This window comes from Lipotes vexillifer, unplaced genomic scaffold, assembly GCF_000442215.2.
Source record: "Lipotes vexillifer unplaced genomic scaffold, Lipotes_vexillifer_v1.1 scaffold147, whole genome shotgun sequence".
NCBI classification, from domain to species: Eukaryota; Metazoa; Chordata; class Mammalia; order Artiodactyla; family Lipotidae; genus Lipotes; species Lipotes vexillifer.
The window spans coordinates 5,215,670-5,222,470 of record NW_006778796.1 but is presented as its reverse complement, the minus strand read 5'-3'; the positions used below and the strand labels follow the sequence as shown (position 1 = coordinate 5,222,470).

General features: G+C 42.7%; 1 protein-coding gene across 1 annotated transcript in view; it reads right to left on the bottom strand.

The window, feature by feature from the left end:
• The window catches only part of LOC103087452 (DLA class II histocompatibility antigen, DR-1 beta chain-like), a 66,528-nt gene that overhangs the window by 55,210 nt on the left and 4,517 nt on the right, over nucleotides 1-6,801 (bottom strand). The window lies entirely within an intron of this gene.

The window sequence follows — 6,801 nt, the reverse complement described above, 5'->3', positions numbered from 1 at the left end:
CCCGCGTCCCCTGCATCGGCAGGCGGACTCTCAACCACTGTGCCACCAGGGAAGCCCCCGCAGGGGAGCTTTTACTTGGGTCTGGTGTCCTGGTTTTTGTGTCCGGTGTCCCAGTTTTTGCAGCTGCAACCCAGTGGGATGTCTTTGTATCACCTGGTTCTGGAGGGCAGGGAGATTCACACTCCTAGGTCCAATAGGACTGTAACGATCAGATACGGTTCTTGGCAGACTACCACCCCAAGGGTATTGCACAAATAGCAGAATGAAACATTCCCAGTCTTTCTGAGAAAGAGGCTTATTTTTTGTCCAGGAGTTTTGGTCTGAGGGGCAGGTTTCTGGTTTGGCACAATTCTAAGGGGCTATAGAGGTACTTTCGTGCAACAGAAGCCAGTGGACAAAACCTTTGCACTCTCCCCCTGCCTTGCTCCAGCCCACTGGTGCCCTCCAAAGAAGCTTATACCTTTGGTGCCCTGATTTTTCCAGCTGGTGCTAGGAGATGCCTCTACATTGTCTGGCTTAGGGTGACACTAGGCTCGTGGGTGACAAAGAACTATAACAAATGTAGAAAAGTTCTTAAACAGCTACCAACCCAGGGCACAGTAAGAAGCAACAGACCCGGGAGATCAGTATTTCTGTGAAAGAGGCCTATTAGCTTTACCATCATAGCTACAGCCTGAGGGGGAAGCTTCTAATTAAACACAAATCTAAAGGATGACTGTAATCCTTTCCAGAGAACTTGGAGGGTGGGCACTATCATTTCACTCTCCCCTGCCACGCTCCACAGTGCCAGTAGCTCTCAGAAGGGAGCTCTTACACTCTTCTGGTGCCCTGACTTTTGTAGCTGCAAGATTCAACATCTGCAAATCAATCTATGTGATACACCACATTAACAAATAGAAGAATAAAAAACATATGATCATCTCAATACATGCAGGAAAAGCTTTTGGCAAAATTCAACACCTATTTATGATAAAAAACTCTCAACAAAGCGGGTATAGAGGGTTCATACCTCAACATAATAAAGGCCATGTATGACAAACCCATAGCCAACACCCTACTCAACATTGAAAGGCCAAAAGCATTTCCTCTAAGATCACTCTAGCCACTTTTATTCAACATAGTATTAGAAGTCCTAAAATCAGACTAAAATAAATAAATTAATTAAAGGAATCCAAGTTGGAAGGGAAGAAGCACTGTTTGCAGACGACATGACAGTATATATAGAAAATCCTGAAGTCACCACCAAAAAACTATGACAGCAATACATTAATTCAGTAAAGTTGTAGGATACAAAATTAGTACATAGAAATCTGTTGTGTTTCTATACACTAACAACAAACTATCAGAAAGAGAAATTAAGAAAACAATCTTATTTACAACTGCATCAAAAAGAATAAAATACCTAGAAATAAATCTCACCAAGGAGGTAAAAGACTTGTACTCTAAAAACTATAAGACACTGATGAAAGAAATTGAAGATGACACAAACCAATGGAAAAATATAACATGGTCATGGAATGGAAGAAGTTAACATTGTTAAAATGACCAAAGCAGATTCAATGCAATCCCTATCAAAATACCAATAGCATTTTTTCACAGAATTAGAACAAATAATTCTAAAATGCATATGGAACCACAAATGATCCAGAATAGTCAAAGAAATTTTGAGAAAGAACAAAGCTGGAGATATCAAGCTCCCTGATTTCAAATATATTGTAAAACTATAGTAATCAAAACAATATAGTATTGGCATAAAAACAGACACGTAGATCAATGGAACAGAATAGAGATCCCAAATATAAACCGATACACATATTTTTGATAAAGGAGCCAAGAATACACAGTGGGAAAAGAAAAGTCTCTTCAATTAATGCTGTTGGGAAAAGTAGACAGCTACATGAGAAAGAAAGAATATGAACCACTATCCTACACAAAAATTAACTCAAAATAGACTAAAGATTTGAATGTAAGATCTGAAACCTTGAAACTCCTAGAAGAAACATAGATGGTAAGCTCCTTGACATTGGCCTTTGCGATGACTTTTTGACACCAAAAGTAAAGGCAACAAAAGCAAAAATAAACTAGTCAGACTACATCAAACTAAAAAGCTTCTGCACAGCAAAGGAAACTATCAACCAAACGAAAAGAAAATTTACTGAGTGGGAAAAAAATTTGCAAATTATATATCTGCTAAGGAGTTAATATCCAAAATATATAAAAATATCATACAATTCAAAAGCAAAACAAAGTCTAATTAAAAAATGGGCAGAGAATCTGAATAGACATTTTTCCAAAGAAGACATACAGACGGCCAAGAGGTAAATGAAAAGGTGCTCAACATCACTAATCAATAGGGAAATGCAAATCAAAGCCACAATAAGGTATCACCACAAAAATAAATAAATAAATGAATGGATAAATAAATAAAATTTTAAGATTAAATAAATATATTTTTTAAAAAAGATATCACCTCACACATGTTATAATGGCTATCATCAGAAAGACAAGAAATAACAAGTGCTGGCAAGGATGTAGAGAAAAATGAATCCTTGTACACTGTTGGCGGTAATGTAAATTGGTTCAGCACTATTGAAAGCAGCATGGAGGTTCCTCAAAACATTAAAAATAAAACTGCCATATGATCCAGCAATTTCTCTTCTGGATATTTATCCACAGGAAACAAAAACACTAACTTGAAAAAGATCTATGCACCCCATGTTCATTGAAGCATTAATTACAATGGCCATGATATGAAAGCAACATAAGTGGCCATTGGTGAATGCACGGATAAAGAAACTGTGGTGTGTATATATACATAATGGAATATTATTCAGCCATAAAAAGAATGAAATCTTGCCATTTGCAACAGCATGGATGGACCTTGAGGGCATTATGCTAAGTGAAATAAGTTAGACAGAGAAAGACAAATACCATAAAATCTCACTTAACTCATGTGGAATCTTTAATAGAAAAGAACTCATAGATAAAGAGAATGAATTGGTGGTTGCCAGAGGTGGGCAAAAGTCATAAAGGTGGTGAAAAGGCACAAACTTCCCGTTATAACATACATAAGTCCTGGGGATATGATGTACAGCGTGGTGAATCTAGTTAATAATACTGTGTTGTATATTTGAAGGTTGCTAAAAGAGTAGATTTCTTTTTTAATTTGACTATGCTTTAATTGTTTAGACCCAGGATAACCCACAAACCTCTTCTGTGACACAAAAGATTATCATGGTTATTCCCCATTTCATTCAAAATATTGTAAAGATTCTATCATTTGCAATTCTGTTTTTTAAAATAATAAAAATAAAATAAAATAATATAGTCCGTAAGTTTCTTTAAGAGGGCACAGTAAACTACATACATGGAAACATGCTAATGTGAGTGAACAAATGAAGATACAGCTGCAGCTTTCAGTGATGGAATACTCCTGCTCTACCTACAGTATTCTATGTGATATCTCAGTTGTGACACAAGACTGTCTGATTCACTAGACCTCAAATATTAGTAAGCTTACTTCCTTTTTTTAACTTTTAGGTAAAATGTAAATATGAAGGTGATGTCCTTTTCATTCTTCCCACCACTGTGGAATCCACTGATCTGCTCCAGTGGTTTCCCAGCAGAGATTCTCTGGATTCTACCCAGAGCTGCTGAATCAGACTCCTGGGTACAGCCTGCTTCTCAACCAGCTCCCAGCCTGTGTGTTGGTCTGACAGCTGGATAACTATCTAACCTCCCCACAAGGGAGGCCTCCTTCCCGTAACCCTGACAGGTGGTCATTGAAAGAGTAGATCTAAAAAGTTCTCATCACAAGAAAAAAATTGTAACAATCTATAGTGATGATGTTAACGAGACTTATTGTAGTGATCATTTTGCAAAAATATATACAAATACTGAATCATCATGCTGTACAGCCAAAACTAATATAATGTTGTATATCAATTATACCTCAATAAAAAATATATGATTAGCATAGGGACTTCCCTATGGTCCAGTGGTCCAGTGGTTAAGACTCCGCGCTCCCAGTGCAGGGGGCTCGGGTTCAATCCCTGGTCAGGGAACTAGATCCCGCATGCCGCAACTAAAGATCCCGCATGCAGCAACGAAGATCCCATGTGCCACAACTGAAACCCAGCGCGAGTCTTAATAAATATTTAAAAAATATATGATTAGCATAAACTTAATAAAAAAGAAGGCTCAGGGTATAGATAACTCATATTCATGTTTAATTATGATATACCCTATAGCCAGGTAACAGTTTCAGTGTGCTTCTCTTGAGCAGTCTGCAGAGGGAGAATGCAAACAGAAAAATCCCCTGGGGTCTGAGTAGACGCTCAGTAGACGCTGTTGGCAGTACACCGGCAGAGGCTCCGGGGTCAGTGCAGGAAGCAGCAACACAGTCAAATTCTTGGGGCAGGGCAAGGGGTAACCTGGTGACTGTGTCAGAGTTAATGGAGGAACCTGATCTCAGAGGAACAGGCTGACAGGCAACTGGGAATTCTGGGCAAGAACAGGCAGCTATTACAGAAGAGCAAAAAACAATCGCCGTCAAAGCGTCCTCAGGAGTCAGTGCCCTGGAGAAGAGAGAGAGTGATCAGCACATGGCACCCTGAGGGACATGCCCCCTCACCTCTTCTCAGCCTGCAGCATCCGGCAGAGAAAGCTGAGGTCCGGGGCATGTCACCATCACCTCCCCTAACATCTGTGTAAAGGTGAATCAGCTGAAGAGGGCACAACACTTCAGCCTGACACAGATGTGTGGAAGGCTGGGGAGCAGCTGTTATCCTTCTGGGGGACATGAAGACGTCAAACTTTTAATAAATTAGATAATAACTCACCTTCTTTCCACCATTCATAGCCTCTTTCAGTCACTATAAATGCCCACAGGCAGTAGTCACCAACATGTGGCACAAAGTGGCTATCATCCTGGTGTCTAGCACTAACACCACAGTTCTGGCTCCAAGTTTCACAGAAAGAGGCCACCAAAGTTATGGCCTGATTCTGGAGAACAACCTCAGGAGCTTCCTACAGAAACTGGGTGAACTTCTCCCCGAACTCTTGATCCCATAGCAGAAAATAGGCCATGGACGAGACCATTGTGCCCAGGTATACTCACCTCACACCCTTCCCTCTTTTACCTGTCCCCATAACCCCCAGTGAAACACAGCAAAAACAGTACCTGCTGGTGGAGGCCCAGGAGGTTCCACAAAAGGTCTCATGACACAAACAGCAAGTGTCTCACCCACCCCAAAGGGAAATGAGATAAGCAACTTAATTTGAAATATATTTCTTCCCTACCCATCCTCTCTACCCACAAGGCCTTAACTGCCCTAAAATAAAATCTCCCCAAATGAATGGAACTGTCACTAGAAGGAAGCCCTAGAATAAATCCCACCTGTCACCTCTGTGAAAGGGCTACTTTTCAACCAGTAAAATCAGACTCCAATGTCTCCCTTTCCGCCCACCACCAGCCTAGTCTCCTTCCTTTCAGGGTCAGGAGGAAAGAGCTACATCTAGAGGCAGAGGCCTCCCTGAACAGAGGGTCTCAGTCACAGCCCATCTTCCCCTTTTCCCCAGAGTTCCTTACCCTTCTGGCTCCTGTGACGGATGATGAGACCCAGCCCGAGGAAGATCAGCCCCAGCACAAAGCCCCCAACACCACTCAGCATCTTGCTCTGGGCAGATCCAGACTGTGCCCCTAGGGATCAGAGACTGAGTGTCAGGGTCTGTCCCCACACCAAGGCGGGGTGTCCCTTTGAGAAGCCTAAAGTCTAGTCTGAGATACAGGAGGTGGAGGTGCCAGGGGAACCTAGCTCTCCATTCTGACTACCCCTAGGGGAGGGACCCGCCAACAGATCCTTGGACAGAGTGGACGGGTGGGAGAAGGGGAAAGTGGATCCCTGCTCCTCAGGGACACATCCATAACCTTACGCCCTAAGACTCTGGTCACCGGTCAATCCTTCAGAGCTACCAGGGCTGGGCTCTGGGGCCCTGGTGTGTAGAGTGAGCCCCCTGTATCTGGAAAGACAATGAGATCAGGATTCTTCTGATGCCCTTAATATGAGGCAAGACGCACTCTTGTGTCCTATAATTTCCAGCTCAGTAGGGATTCTGGGGACAAGGGATGAGATGGCATGGACCAAGGAAGCTCTATCTGCCCCTGTCCCGTGGGGCCCACGGTGAAAGGAAACCAAGTGCCCCTTACACCACTCCACCATGATGGGACTCTGGAGGCTGGGGTGCTCCACATGGCAGGTGTAGACATCTCCTTGCTGGGGAGTCATTTCCAGCATCACAAGCATCTGGAAGGTCCAGTCCCCATTTCTAATAAGAGGGGTGGACACAACGCCAGCTGTCTCCTCCTGGTCATTCCGGAACCACCGAACTTTGATCTGGCCTGGATAGAAATCTGTCACCGAGCAGACCAGCAGGTTGTGGTGGTTTAGAGCCTCTGTCCTGGATGGGGAGATGGTCACTGTAGGTTCCACTGAGGGAGTAACAGACAGGAAAAGACACAGTGAGATGTGAGACCACACAGCAAGTCTCCGCACCGGGAAGAGTCCTTCCCTGGTACCAGGGTGGAAAGATCCTTGGATTCCAAATCTTGGATTTGGATCTAACCTGGACCACTTTATTAGCTTGAATAAAACATTAGTCAGTTGACTTTTCAGAGTCTCAAGAGACAGTTTTAATCATTCTATGGGAGTTACTCTGTTGACACTAATTGATAAAAATGAAGCACTTTAGGGCTTCCCTGGTGGCACAGTGGTTGAGAGTCCGCCTGCCGATGCAGGGGAC